The 15,973-nt window shown below is 37.1% G+C and overlaps 1 protein-coding gene and 1 pseudogene across 3 annotated transcripts in view; both read right to left on the reverse strand.

Moving 5' to 3' along the window:
* ACBD6 (acyl-CoA binding domain containing 6) overlaps positions 1-15,973 on the reverse strand; it is a 206,424-nt gene that overhangs the window by 69,946 nt on the left and 120,505 nt on the right. The gene's annotated exons all lie outside the window — the stretch shown is intronic.
* On the reverse strand, positions 4,766-6,021 carry LOC134383583 (protein CDV3 homolog; annotated as a pseudogene).

Below are 15,973 nucleotides of genomic sequence, written 5' to 3' on the forward strand. Positions count from 1 at the left end.
TATCAGAGCTCATGCAGGATGAAAAGGATATCCACATAGAAAGATGGCCCAGTACAAAGTGTCAGAGACCAAGTGAAGAAGATATTGCTGCAAAAGGTTGGATGTTGAAACCTAAGCTGAGTGAGGAAGGCACTAACATGGGAAAATTACCTGGTTCAGGGTATCAGAGACCAAAAGGAGTTAGCGGGGCAAACCCCAGAGAAGTGGCCTGAGTAAACTGTCCCCATCTCAATACAATTGGGGTATCCATATGGAAGAGGGGATGGTGGCAGCAATGAGAAATTGGCTACACACAGGGGTACTGATCAAATAAGTAAATATAATGGAAGGCAGGCTTCTCACTGTCAGAAAAGAGAGTTACAAATATACAGAGAAAATTGGACAAATCCTGTGGTACTGAATGTATTTGTGTGAACCTACAGTACCTACACACAGAGAAATGAACATAGACATACATGTGCATATATGAGTCTAGCTGTATATAAGCGAGAAAGCCTGGGAAGAGTGATAGCCCAATTGCAATGAGCATACCTAGTGCCCAGATTTGGGTTTCTAAATACCATTCTCGACTAAATTGAACGAGAGCTGTCTGGAGAAAATTCTGTTTACAGTACTAGGAAAGGGAAAAATTTTAAATGAGCCTGGAACTTCTTGTTATGCCAGAAGTATAAAATTGCTCAAAAAATGCTGAGCACATGTTAAAAGGACACAGAAGCAAGACTGAAGTGGGTCTCACTGGACAAATATGAGACAATTTGACCATAAAATTAATAATAATAATAATAATAATAATAATAAATTATGACATTGAATAAAAAAATGTAAATAAAAATATAAATTGAAATTTTGATGAGTACAGGATACTTAGATAATCTTCAAATATATCTTTAGAAAATACTAATTAATTACAAAGGAATAAAAAGTAATGTTATTTGTGAGGAAGCCTGAAGATACCACTAACCTAATGATCAACATGAACATCAGTAATAGAACAAATTGAAATTATATACCACTACATAGGTCCTAATGAGAACACATCACTTCTATAATATCCCTAAAAGTGTAAAACCTAAACATAATCATGAGGAAACATCAAGCAAACTCAAATTGAGAAACATTCTACAAAATAATTTGTCTGTAATCTTTAAAGGTATCAATGTCATAAAGGTCAAGGAGAAACTGAATAACAATTGCAGACTGAATGAGACCTTTAGCTTTCTCTTTTAGGTTCTGTTAGACTTAATAACTAAATGTAATGTGCAATTCTAAACTGAATGCTTTTACTAGAAAACATTCCAGGGCCAAATGCCAAAACTTGAATGAGGTATAAAGATTAGAAGGTAGTAATATATCAGTGATAATTTCCTAATTGTGATGGTTGAGTTGTGGTTATGTACTAGAATGTCCTTATTTGTATAGGGGTGGTAGGATAACATGTTGGCAAATACTCTCATGGTTGAAGGTTTAAGGTTCAACCATACATACTCTTATTGTTTCTGGAAATTTGAGATTGTTTCAAAAAAAGAAAAAAATTTTAATTGAGACATGTGAAAAGCAGGAAGTTGTGATCTATAAATGAAAGAAAAAGAGCCAAAAGTAGTAGGCTCAAAGATGATTTAGCTATGGGAATTAAGAGACGAGAACTTCAAAGTGCCTATTACAGATATGTTAAAGAAACGAGAAGAAAAAGAGGGACAAAATGGATGAAAAGATGAAAATTTTCAACAGATAAAGGAAACAGGGAAATTAATTGAATGGTCATCCCATAACCGAACAATTAAAATGTCTGTAATTGAGAACACAATGGGAAATCTTAACAACGGAAGATAAGATTAACGAAGTTAAAGAGATGAGTCAACAAAAATTATCCAAACTGAGCAACACAGGGAACAATTTAATAGCAACACAAAATAGACAAACAAAAAACAAACAAAAACAATAGAACGGAGCATAAAACATGCAGAATATTGTCAAATGATGTAACAGATGAGAAACTAATTCCAGATGGAGAGAGAATAGAGTAGAAGCAATATTTGAACAGATCATAGCTTAAAATTTTCCAAAATCAATGAAAGCTACATCAGAAAGTTCAGTGAACCCCAACAAGGGTTAAAACAAATACAAAAACAAAGCACACCTAGCCATTGCTGGAAAATGAAATATATAGGAAAAATCTTAAATGTAGTCAGAGCAAAAAAGATCCCTTATCTTCAGAGGAACAACAATAAGAATTACAGCTAACTTCTAAATGGAAAATATGAACAGTAGAAGACAGTGGAATGAGAGCTCTAAAGGAGAGAAAGAAAAAAAAAAAGCAACAGAATTCTTTATCAAGCAAATTATCTTTCTAAACTCATAGTGAAATACATTCTCATCCAAATAAAAGATTAGATAATTCATCACAGAAGTCAATACTACAAGAAATATTAAAGTAAGTACACCTATTACCAAAGAATAGTTGAAAATCAATGATGTAATTACACTTATGTTACACCTTTTGAAATTTTCCCATGGTTCTTAAATATTCTATTCTTTTTTGTTGTGTTTCAGTTTTGGAAGTTTCTACTGACATATTTTCAAGTTCATTGATTCTTTCCTCTGGTGTGTCCATAGTCTACTTAAGAGCCCATCAAAGGCATTCTTCATTTCTGTTATAGTGTTTTTGATTTCTAGCATTTCCTTTTGATTCTTTCTTAAAGTTCCCATCTCCTTAAATTATCCATCGCTCTTACAAACTATCTACCTTTTCCAATACATCTCTTAACATACTAATTATAGTTATTTTAAATTACCTATCTGATCATTCCAAAATCTATATCATATCTGAGTCTGGCTCAGATACTTGCTTTGTCAGGCTGTTTTTTTTATTGCCTTTTAGAATGCCTTGTAATTTTTTTGTTGAGAGCCATACATGATGCATCCAGTAATACGGACTGAGGTAAAAAGAACTTAACTATGAGATATATTTTTTTTTTTTTACATATATTTACTTTTTATTGAATTTGTTAATGTTAACAGAGTTCTTGCACTGCCAAACCGTGCCTGAGAATTCAAAGAAATGATACACTGGACAGCCTCACCCATCCATCATACAGTTTAATAAAACTTGATTCATGTGCATTTTGAAAATTTCACAATCTTTTAAAAAGTTATAACGAGGGTTGGGAATTTAAGTCTGCTGCAGGTCTTCAGATTTCTAGTACAGTATGCCATTAAGTAACACCTCCATGTATTCGTCTTAGCTCATTCCTCAATGCATAAACCCCAATAAGATCTTGCTGGGGAAAAAATGCATACTTTTCAGGGAAAATATGTGGCTCAAGGTCCAAGAGATTATTTGTTAAGGTTTTTGGTTCCCAAATAAAGCCTTCAGTTTAACCAAGAATCCCCTTGTTTCTCATTTAATCATCCCACTTCCCCTTGGGTGGTTCAGCTATTCATCCAAATATATCAGAAGGCAGGACACCTGCCTGGCCACCTCAAATAATGCCAACATTATTGCCCAGAAGTGGTTGGCAGGTGCTGTCAAGAGATACGGTAACCCTCCTACGAGTCTAATTTCTGACTGACACTTTCACCAAGACTGAACTCCTGCAGGAAAGCGCTTCCACATCAGGGCAGCTTTACTCAGCCATCTGCTTCAATCTTGCCAGGATAAAGTCTGCATGTCCTGCATTTGGCAAAGGGATTCATTACAGAGAAACCCAGACTCTGCACCAAGTGTTCACATACCACCTTGAAATATTTCTATTGAACCACAGACTCAAAACTAGGAAATTAATTGCCAGACTGTCTCATTAGGTGGAAAGACACTTTTCGGTACTCCTGGGTAGCTTCTTCGTGTCCCTTTTAAGAACTAAAAACAACTGGATATTTTAAGCTGTAATTATTAAAAACAGAAGTGCTATATCACCTGTCTTTTGCCCTGATTCTCCAAATGAACAACACAGACACACCAAAAGGTTGATAATCGAGCTAGCTGGGACAATCGCTGCATCTACAGAACGTCCAATACCTAAAAATCTGGGACACAAGTATATAAGGAATTCTTATCAAAGATCATGCAAGATCCATAAAACTTAAATGGGCTTTTGATGAGGTTTTGCTCACACTGTTTTGAATTTATAAGGACAGATCAGTGAATCCTGTAGCTGAGAGGAAACCATACTCTTTCCACTGCAGTTTATGGCACATTTTAGACCTGATTAGAGACTTTAGCAGCACCTTAAGTAGAGCCCCGGCATCCACTGCCCTTTACATCAAAGGCTATTTGGGAGCTGGCTGGTTAGCTCAGTTGGTTAGAGTGTGGTGCTGGTAACACCAAGGTCCAGGGTCGATCCTGCACTGGCCAACCAGAAATAAAAAAAAGGCTGTTTGGTTCCACTGTAGGGATTGGCAAATTCAAACCACATTTCACAATTCTAATGCATATTTCAGGTTACTCACTTAACCAAGCAATATGCTGTCAAAGAACTTATTCCAACTCAAAGCAAAAAAGGCCTTAATATGGAACACAGAAAAAGCGCTATCCAAATAAAAAATTACTAAAAGAAACAAGATTATTCCCTCCTCCACCCCCTTTCTCATTCAGCAGACCTAAGTTTGGTTGAATTTAATTTGTGGTTACCTCAGAATACAAGAGTTTAAATTATAAATCACAGCCCTACATAGATGATCTGAACACACCAGTTCTTTTGAGAGCAGCATGTTCCAGGAAGTCTAATATAGCCACAGCCTACTACAGAGTATTCCTTACGGGTGGGGCACAGGACAGGATAATTAAGGTCACTTAAATCTTCATCTTTTACAGCAGATCAGAACCCAGATGGCTGACTTTCTGCAGGATTTCTGATAGGAATCCAGTAGAGCTGGTTTCAAGGTTCACATCGACACTTAATAGCTGTAACCTTCTTATCCAGAAGTTGTGATCCACATGAAGTCCACAATGAATGCAGCAAATCTGAGGTAGTCAACCCTTACGAAGGCTCAGTATCTGAACATAAAAAAGATTTTGAAATGACCACTAGCTGCAGGTATTTTTGTATTTGTAGAGTAATTATGAAAGAACACTGCTGAATCTAGTTCACACCTTTATATAACAATGAAAATTTCTCCTAAATCCAATATACAAAGAGCAGTTGTGACACTTTAACTTCCATAGCGCAATCAGGCTGGTCCCTTAAATTGAGTGTTCTGCATCAGTTGCTGTAGATCCAGCAGAGCTCAGGTGACAAATGGCTGCTCATGGTGGCTGGCTGTGGTCTAGTTACCTTAGAAGGGTTAGCAAAGACCATTCTTTAATTGTATTGTGTGTGGATGCTTTTCTGATTTTCAAGCACAGCATACTGGTTGTCTAGCTGAAGTTTAAGGGCTTGGTTTTTTGAAACCTCATCCCTACCTCTATTTTTGTGTCTTACTACTTCAAAGCTCTTCTCCATTTCTTTATCCTTCCGGCTTTCTACATGCTTGGCAGTGGACTGCAGGGATGGGAACTGTGTATCACTGTATATTTCTGGTGGTCCTTGTGGTGTTTTCCTTGCTGTGGTTAGCCTGGCCCCAGGAGGCCTATACACACCACTAGTCATTGCCGGTTCTGGGGTTTCTGTAACAATTACTGGAGCAGGAGGTGCTTGTACCGGAGCTGTTCTATTCCAGGGACCTGAAGACTTTTCTATACTACCTCCACCATCTCCACCTTCTTCCCAGTTATCGCCTGGATCTTCTCTCTTTTCATTATCTTCTTCTTCCTTTTCACTTATTTGCATTTCTTGAACTCTGAGGCCGCTGTAATCAACCTCTTTTTGCTCAAATTCCTTCCACTCATCTTCATCCTTCGTCACAGCCTTGGTGGCGGCCCCGGAGCCCGCGGCCCCCCGCCCGCCGCGCCGGGGCTCCGCTGCTCCCGCTGGCGCCACCGGCCGCGCTCGCGGCACTCGCCGCCCGGCTGCTCTGCTCCTTCTTCTTCTTCTTGTCCCTCTTGGCAAAGAAGTTGTCCAGGCTCCGCTCCTCCGTCTCGGCCATGGCCGCGGCCTCCGCGGCCCGGATGGGTGGGGCCTTAACTATGCGATTTTGTTAATCTGACTAGGAGTTGGGCTGTGTTTAATGTTTACTATGGCTGTAGGTGCCAGAGGCTTCAGTTTCCTCTAGTTTTCTCCCCTGCTGTCTTTCAGTTTCTCTAAGAGTTCCTCCTTAAATAACACACTGTTATATATGAGAGCCCTGTTGCTGTAGTGGGAAGGTGTAGAGGGAGGGAAAGCATTCTATGATCTTATGATTAAATCTCCATCTTTTAGTGGATCTATGTTCCTGAGTCTTTACAAAGGTTTCTTAGGTCTTTCCTTCCTTCCTTCCTCCCTTCCTCCCTCTCTCTCTCTCTCTCTCTACTCCTCCCTCACTCCCTCCCTCTCCCTTTCTCTTTCTCCCTCCCTCTCCCTCTCCCTTTCTCTTTCTCCCTCCCCCCCCCTCCCTTTCTTTTTTCTTGCCCTTTAGGTGAAACAGGAGGCTGGGGTAGGATAACTTCCCCCAGGTCAGATAATGTTCTGGTAAAGTTTTCTCCCTTGGGGAGTAGGCCTTTATTATGGAGAATGCTTCAAAATGGTTATTTCCCCCCCTCCTCCTGCTAGAAACAAGACAGGTTTTTTCTTAGATCTTCACTGTGAGGACTTGAAGGAGGTCTTGTAGATAAAACCCATGAACATGTGGGAGGGGGGACACACCTAAGATAGGGCCTCCAGGAGTTTCTCACTCTCAAGCTAGTCCACACTAGGCCTCCAGCAATTCATCAGTTATTCACTTGCATTCCTATGAACTCATATGAGTTCTGCTCCAGGTAATCTCGGCTATGATTACCCATATTTGCCTGTCTCTCCAAATGTCAGGATGGCAGTTTGCCCAATTATCTGACGGGTTCAAGAAAAGTCACTGCTTTTTAATTTGTTCAACTTTTGTTGTTGTGAAAATGGAAGTGACAATTTCTATGTTCTTTATATTTCTTCTTACAGAAATCTCTCCTTTAAAATGTAATTGTCTTAAATATTTCCTGTACATACAATGAATACCACATCAGATGATATTTTAATTTTTGGTTTGAGTCAAATGTAAATTAAAAAACTTAAGAATAAAAGGACAGTATATTATATTTACCTCTATTTACCCATTCTATTTTTGTTTCTTCTTTGTGTTCCAAGTTTCCTTCGTTATTATTTCCTTTCTAAAGAAGTTCCTTTAGCCATTCTTTCTGAAAAGGTCTGCTGGTGACAAATACTAATCTTAGTTTTCTTTCATTTAAGAATTTCTTTGTTGTTGTTGCACGTATCTTTTAAAAAATATATATATACACTTTTTAAAATTGTAACATAGTTGACTGTACATTCTGTGGAGTACAGAGTTGAATATCAATACCTGTGTGCAATATGTGATGCAGGATAATTAGTATATTCAACATTATACAGTATAATAGTTTTTTATGGCCCTTTACCAATTCCTCCCTTACCACCACCTCCTCCCACTCCTCCTTTCCCACCTCTGGTAACCTCTGTTCTGTTCTCTCCTTTTGAAAGATCAATGCATTATTGTGATTGTTGTACCTCTCTTTTTCAAAATTTATTGGTTTACTTTTTAGCTCCCACTTATGAGTGCAGACATGCAGTATTTCTTTCTGTGCCTGCCTTATTTCACCAAATGATTTCCTGTAAGTTCATCCATGTTGCTGTGAATAGCAGCATTTCATTCTTTATTATGGTGAAGTAATATTCCATTGTGTATATATACCACTCTTCCCTTATCCAGTCATTTGATGATGGACATTTAGGTGGGTTCCAACTCTTGGCTATTGAAAATAGAGCTGTGATAAACACTGGGATGCAGGTGTCCCTTCAACATGATGATTTCCATTCTTTTGGGTATCTACCCAGCAGTGGAATTGCTGGATGGTACAGCAGTTCTACCTGTAGTTGTTTGAAGAACCTACATACGTTTTCCATAGTGGCTGCACCAATTTAAAGTCCCACCAACATTGTAGGAGGGTTCCCCTTTCTCTGCATCCTTGTCAGCATCTATTATTCTCAGTCTTTTTGATAACAGCCAGTCTAACTGGCATGAGATGATATCTCAATGTGGTTTTGATTTGCATTTCCCTGATGCTGAATGATGTTGAGCATTTTTTCATGTGTCTGTTGGCTATTTGTATATCTTCTTTTGAGAAATGCCTATTCAGTTCCTTTGCCCATTTTTTATTCAGGTTACTTGGGTTTTTTTTACTGTTAAGTTGTTTGAGGCCCTTGTATATTCTGGGTATTAACACTTTGTCAGATGCATAATTTGCAAATGTTTTCTCACACTCTGCAGGTTGTTTTTTTGCTCTGTTAATTTTTTTTTCTGTTGTGCAGAAGCTTTTTAGTTTCATATAATACCTTTTGTTTATTTTTCCTTTGGTTGCCTGTGCTTTTGGGTTCTTACTCATGAAGTCTTTGCCCAGTCCTGCTTTCTAAAGTGTTTCCCATATATTTTCTTTTAGGAGTTTTAAAATTTTAGGTCTTATATTTAAGTATTTAATCCATTTTGAGTTGATTTTGGTATATGGTAAGATGTATAATTCTAGTTTCATTCTTCTACATATGGATGTCCAGTTTTCCCCACACTGTTTATTGAAGAGGCAGTCTTTTCCCCAATGTATGTTCTTGGTGCCTTTGTCAAAGATGAGTAAGCTGGTAGTATGTGAATTGATTTCTGGGTTCTCTATTCTGTTCCATTGCTCTGTTTGTTTTCATGCCAGTACCATGCTGTTTGGGTTATCATAGCTTTGCTGTATAATTTGAAGTCAGGTAGTAGTATGTCTCTGGCTTTATTTTTTTGCTCCATTTTTTGTTGCTATTGTATTAGCCTGTTTTGTGTTGCTATAACAGAATGCCTGAGACTGGGTAATTTATAAAGCACAGAGGTTTATTTGGCTTACAATTCTGGGAAAGCTGCCTCTGGATGGGCCTAAGGCTGCTTCTACTCATGGTGGGGAAGCAGCAGGCATCGGTGGGTACAAGTGGATCACATGGGGAGAAGAAGCAAGAGAGAGAAGGGAGGTGCCAGGGTCCTATCAACAATCAGCTCTTGTGGGAATTAACAAAGCAAGAACTCACTCTCTACTCCCACATCCAGGGACAGCATTAATCCATTCATGAGGAATCTGCCCCCATAACTCAAACAGCTCCCAACACTGCCACCAGATTTCCACATGAGTTTTGGGGGGACAACACATCCAAACTCTATCAGCTATTCACAGTATTTTGTTGTTCAATGTGAATGTTAGGATTGTTTTTTCTATTTCTGTGAAGAATGTCATTGGTATTTTGATGGGGATTGCACTGAATCTGGACATTGCTTTGGGTGGTTATAAACATTTTCACAATGTTAATTCTTCCAATCCAAGAGCATGGAATGTCTTTCCATTCTTTTGTGTCCTCCTTAATTTCTTTCAACAGTGATCTGTACTTCTTGTTGTAGAAATCTTTCACCTCCTTGGTTAAATTGTTTCCTAGGTAATTTTTTTTTTTGTGATTGTATTAGTCCATTTTGTGTTGCTATAACAAAATATGTGGAACTGGGTATTTTATAAAGAAAACCAAAATTTATTGCTTATAGTTTCTGAGGCTGGGAAGTCCGAAGTCCATCTGGTGGTGGTGACAGTGACCCAGGGGTCTCACATTGCAAGATGGTGGAAGCAGAGAGAGCAAGAGAGAGAGAGAGACAGACTCTTCTTCTTTGAAAGCCCTCAGAACCAAGCCCTTGACCACCATTTTTAATCCATTCACTACAGCATGGTCCTACAATCCAATCACCTCTTCAAGGCTCCATCTTTCACTTACCATAATAGGATTTCCCACCCCCTTCACTGTCACAGTGGGGGCTAAGTTTCTAATACATGAAATGTGGAGGACACAACTCAAGCTTCAATGAGTTTGGGGGGGGGGACATAATTCAATACACTACAGTGACTATTGTAAATGGGCCAGCTTGTTGATTTCTTTTTCTGCTAGTTTGTTGTTAGAGTATAAAAACATTACTGATTTTTGCATATTGATTTTTATCCTGCAAATTTACTGAAATCACTTATCAACTCTTAGTGTTTTTTGTAGTCTTTATGTCTGTCTATATATAGGAACATGTCACCTGCAAACAGGGACAATTTGACTTTGTCTTTTCTAATATGGATGCCCTTTATTTCTTTCTCTTGCCTGATTGTTCTGGCTAGTATTTCTAATACTATGTTAAATAGGAGTGGTGAGAGTGGGCATCCTTTTCTTGTTCCTGTTCTTAAGGGAAAAGCTGAAAGCTTTTCCAACCATTGGGGATGATATTGGTGGTGGGTTTGTCATATATGGCTTTTATTGTGTTGAGATACTTTCCTTCTACACCTAATTTGCTGAGAGTACTTATCATGAAAGGATGTTGAATTTTATTGAATGCTTTTTCTGTCTCTATTGAGATAATCATATAGTTTTTGTACTTGATTTTGTTGATGTGGTGCATCACATTAATTGAATTGCATATATTGAACCATGCTCGCATCTCTGGGATGAATCCCACTTTATCATGGTGTATAATTTTTTTGATGTGTTGCTGTATTTTGTTTGCTATAATATCTTTGATGAATACAGATGCAAAAATCCTCAACAAAATACTTTACATCCGTGTTCATGAAAAATGTTGGCCTTTAGTTTTCCTTTTTTGTTGTATTTTTGTCTTGTTTTAGTATCAGGGTGATGGTGGCCTCATAGAACAAGTTTGGGAGAATGGCCTCTGTTTCATTGTTTTTGGAATAGCTTGAAGAGAATTGGCATGAATTCTTCTTGAAAGGTCTGGTAGAATTCAGCAGTAAAGCCATCCAGTTTTGGGCTTTTCTTTTTGGGGAAATGCTAAATACTGCTTCAATCTTGTTGCTTGTTGTTGGTCTGTTCAGGTTTTCTATTTCTTCATAGTTCTTAGTTCAGTCTTGGCAGTTTGTAAGTGTCCAGAAATTTATCCATTTCCTTCAGGTTTTCAAATTTGTTGGCATAAAGTTGTTTATAATAGTCTCTAATGATTCTTTGTATTTCTGTTTTATCAGTTGTAATGTCTCCTTTTTCATTTCTGATTTTTGATATTTGGTTCTTCTCTCTGCTTTTTTTAGTTAGCCTAGCTAATGGTTGCTATTTTGTTCATCTTCTCAAAAAACCAACTTTTTGTTTCACTGATCTTCTGTATTATTTTGGGTGTTTTTTTTTTCTTTTTTAAAAGATGGCTGGTAAGGGGATGTTAACCCTTGACTTGGTGTTGTCAGCACCACGCTCTCCCAAGTGAGCTAACTGGCCATCCCTACATAGGGATCCGAACCCATGGCCTTGGTGTTATCAGCACCACACTCTCCCAAGTGAGCCATGGGCTGGCCCTATTTTGGGGGGGGTTCTATTTTATCTAGTTCTGCTGTATCTTAATTATTTCTTCTTGTTTTTCTAGTTCTTTGAAGTGTAGCATTGTTTTTTATTTGAAACCTTTCTATTCTTTTGATGTAAGTGTTTATTGTAATAAACTTCCTTCTCATTACTGCTTTTGCTGTATCCCACATGTTTTGGTATGATGTGTCTTTATTTTCGTTAGTCTCAAGAATTTTTAAAATTTCCTGTTTAATTTGTTCTTGGACCCATAGGACACTCAGGAGCATGTTGTTTAATTCCCACGTGCTTGTATAGTTTCCAGAGTTTCACCTGTCATTAATTTCTATTTGTGACTTGTTGTGGTCTGAAAAGATACTTGAAATTATTTCAATTTATAAAAATTTGTTGAGGCTTGATTTGTGAACTAACAAGTGGTTTACCTTGAAGAACGTTCCATGTGCTGATGAGAAGAATGTACATTCTGTGGTTGTTGGATAAAATGTTCTGTAGATATCTGCCAAATGCAATTGGTCTAAGGTGTAATTGAAATCCTGTGTTTCTATGTTGATTTGTTGCCTAGATGATCTGTCTACTGTTGAGAAAAGGGTGTCCAGGTCCCCAACTATTATTGTATTTGAGTCTCTCTCTTTCTTTAGCTCTAATAGTGTTTGCTTTATATATCTGAGTGTTCCAACGTTGGGTGCATATATATTTATGATTGTTATGTCTTCTTGCTGGATAGATCCCTTTATCATGATATAGTGGCCTTCTTTGTCTCTTTTTATAATTTTTATTTAAAGTCTATTTTATCTGTGGTAAAAGCTGCTATTCCTGCTCATTTTTTATTTCCATTTGTGTGACATATCTTTTTCCATTCCTTCACTCTTAGTCTGTGTGTTGTCTTTACAGGTCAGGTGAGTCTCCTGTAGATAGCATATAGTTGCATCTAGCTTTTTAATCTAGCCAGTCTGTGTCTTTTGAGTGGAGAATTTAATACATTTACACTTAGGGTTGTTACTGAAAGGTATTATCTTCCTTCAGGCATTTTATTCATTTTCCCTCAGATGTTTTAAATATCTTTTGGTTCTTTCTTTCCTTTTTATTGTTTGCATTTGGTGTTTGTTGATTTTTTGAGGTGGTAAGATACAGTTTCTTTTTCTTTGTTTGCATTTTTGTACTACCAATGGGTTTTGTCCTTTCATGTGTATTTATGGTAGAGATTATTGTTTTTTGGTTCCAGATAAAGGACTCCCTTAAGGATTTCTTGTAGGGCTGGTTGTGTGGTGGAGAACTCTTGTAATTTGTTTGTCTGGGAAATACACTATTTATCCTTCATTTCTGAAGGATAGTCTTGCTTGGTATAGTGTTCTTAGCTAGCATTTTTTTTTCTTTTAGTATTTTGAATATATCATCCCATTCTCTTCTGGCTTGTAGAGTTTCTGTTGAGAAAGCTGCTATTAGTCTGGTTGGAGAATCCCTTATAGGTTACTTGACACTTTACTCCTGCTGTTTTTATGATTTTTTCTTTGTCTTTGAGATTTGCCAGTTTGACTATAATGTGCCTCAGAGAGGACCTTTTTGGACTGAATCTGTTCGGGATCTTTGAGCCTCCAGAATCTGAAGGTCTGTGTCTCTCCCTATACCTGGGAAGGCTTCCTCTATTATTTCATTGAATATGTTCTCAGTGCCTTTTCCTTTCTCCTTCCCTTCAGGAATACCCATGATTTGGATGTTTGTGCACTGAAGGTTATCTACTATCTCTCTTAGATTTTTTCATTTTTTTAAATTCATTTTTTGTTTCTTTTTTGTCTGTCTGAGTTATTTTGAAGAGGGTTTCTTCAAGATCAGAAATTATTTCTTTTGCTTGCTCTAGCCTGCTGCTTAAGCTCTCAGCTGTGTTTTTTATTTTGTTGAATGACTGTTTCAGTTCTTGAGTTCTGTTAACATTCTTTTTTAAAGTACTAATTTCTTTGTAAATTTCCTCCTTCATATCCTCGACAGTTTTACTCAGTTTATTGTGTCATCTAACTGCATCATCTTGTATCTCATTGAGTTTCCTTAAGATTTATACTCGGAATTCCTTTTCAGTCATTTTAAGGGTTTCCTCCTCTGTAGGGTCAGGTTCTTGAGAGTTACTGTATTCCTTTGGTGGACTCATATTTCCTTATTTTTTAAATATTTCTAGTACCTCTATGTTGATGTCTGGTTATCTGGTAGAGCAGCTGCTTCTTCTGTTACTCTTCTTCACTGTACTCACGGGTGACCTGTCAATGCAGTCAAGTGGAAAGTTTTCAGCCATTATTTCTTTGAATATTTTTTCCAGTTCTGCACTCTTTCTCCTCTCCTTCTGGGATTTTGATGAAAGGAAAGTTAGAACTTTTGTAATTGTCCCACAGTCCTGGATGCTTCTGTTGATTTCTTTTCCATCTACTTTCTCTTTATTGTTCAAACTAGGTAATTTTTATTGATCTATCTTCATCATCACTGATCCATTTCTTATCTCCATCTTATATTGAGCTCATCTAGTGAATTTTTATTTCAGTTATTGTATTTTCAGTTCTATAATTTCCATTTACTCTTTTTTAATATCTCCTGTTCCTTTACTGAGATTTTCTATTTTTTAAATTTGTTTCAAGAATGTTTGTAACTGCTCATTGCAAAATTTTTATGATGACCTTTCTAAAATCCTTGTCAGATAACTTCAACATCTGAGTCTTCTCAGTGTTTAATGTATGTTGACTAATTTTTCACATTCAAGTTGCAATTTTCCTGGTTCTTGGTATGATAGTTTGAAATTTTCAATTTTGAATATGTTATTAAGATGTGGATTCTATTTGCATCTTCTATTTTAGCAGGCAGTTTCCCTATTTGGTTTTCTTGTGCAAGTCCTGACCCATTTTTATGAGTTGTGGTTCCAATAATAATTTTGTTTTCAGAGCCCTTACAGTACTATTCTGGTCTACTTTCTTTGTGTGCTACATAGAGGCTAGTGTAAAAATCTGGAGAGTATTCCACACTGTAATTCTGTTCTCAAACATTTTGATTTTGGTCAGTATAATGTGTGAGTCACTTAGTGGCTTTTCCAAAACTCCACACACAGGTTTAAAGAATACCTTTCTCCAGCTCCCTCCTCTCTGAAATCTCTTCTACACCATCACTCTGTATTTGGGAGAGGGAGAAGTGTAACCTCATTACTTACTTCCAGAGTAAGAAGGGGGTGGATGTGCAAGCTTACTACTTGGCCTCCACTAATACCAACCTTGTGGGAGAAGAAGAGCACCACCTGTTACTTCTGGAGAGTGGATGAAAGTCTAGGCTACCCATTTGGCTTCTTCTGGCAACATCCTGGTGGGGAAAGATGCACTGTTTGCTACCAATAGCCAGGGGATGTTTAGACTGCTCTTTTAGTCTCCCAACACAGGGGATGGCACACTTTTCCCTCATGGTGTTTGGGTGGGATAAAGTGGATACTGTTGAAAAGTTCTGTTCTGGTAGATTGCCCCTTTCCCTGTCCTTTGGCAAGAAAGAACAAGCTTTTTTTGTCTGCAGCTGTTGGCATTTCTGAACTGTGGCCTTCTTCAGAGCCCGGTCCAAGTTATATAGGAAACAAAAAGAAAACCCAGAGAAATCAACCACAGTGTCATTTCCCAATTCTCAAGGTCTCTAGTCAGTCTGCCTTCCTATTCCAACTTTTTACAATCTCCTTACGTTTCCTTGCTGTATTATGATCAGGGTTTTTACCTATACTTAGTAGGAGGAATAGGGAGAAATGAGTCTTGTCTGGAACTGATGAACTCTCTCTATGCATTAAAGGAACAGTTAATACTAATCTTAAGTAGATTCTTTGAAAAAATAAAGAAGCAATATTTCCATTTGGTTTTTAGAGGGTAATATAACTCTAACAGGAAAACCTGAAAAGAATACTACAAGAAAAGAAAATTACAAGTGAATATTCCTTATGGATACAGATGTGAAAAAAATCTAAATAAATTATTATCAAATTGAATACAGCAAATGGAATTTATTCCAAGAAAGAAAAGCTAGTTTAACAACTAAAAATGAATCAATCCCAACATCATGCTTAATGGTAAAAGGCTGAACACTTTCCTTCCGAGATCATGAACAAGATAGGAATGTTGGCTATCACTATTTCTATGAAACATTGTATTGGTGGTTTTAGCTAGTGCATAAGAAGAAAATGAAATAAAAAGGGATCCAGAAGGAAGAAGTAAAACTATATTTGCAGATGATATAATGTTGTGTATAGAAAATTGTAAGGAATCCACTACTAAACTATTAGAACAAATAAAAGTGTTCAGAAAGGATGCAGAATACAAGATCAACAAACAAAAATCAATTGTATTTCTATACACTATCAATGAACAATCAGAAAAAGAAATAAAGTAATTTCATTTTTCAACAGCATCAAAAACAATGAAATACTTATGCAATAAATTTAACAAAAGAAGTGCAAGATGTGCACACCAAAAACTATAAAACATCATTGGAAGAAGTTAAATAAGACTTAAATAAATGAACAGACATCTCACGTTCATGGACTTATATTT

The sequence above is a fragment of the Cynocephalus volans genome, chromosome 8 (assembly GCF_027409185.1).
Source record: "Cynocephalus volans isolate mCynVol1 chromosome 8, mCynVol1.pri, whole genome shotgun sequence".
Classification (NCBI taxonomy): domain Eukaryota; kingdom Metazoa; phylum Chordata; class Mammalia; order Dermoptera; family Cynocephalidae; genus Cynocephalus; species Cynocephalus volans.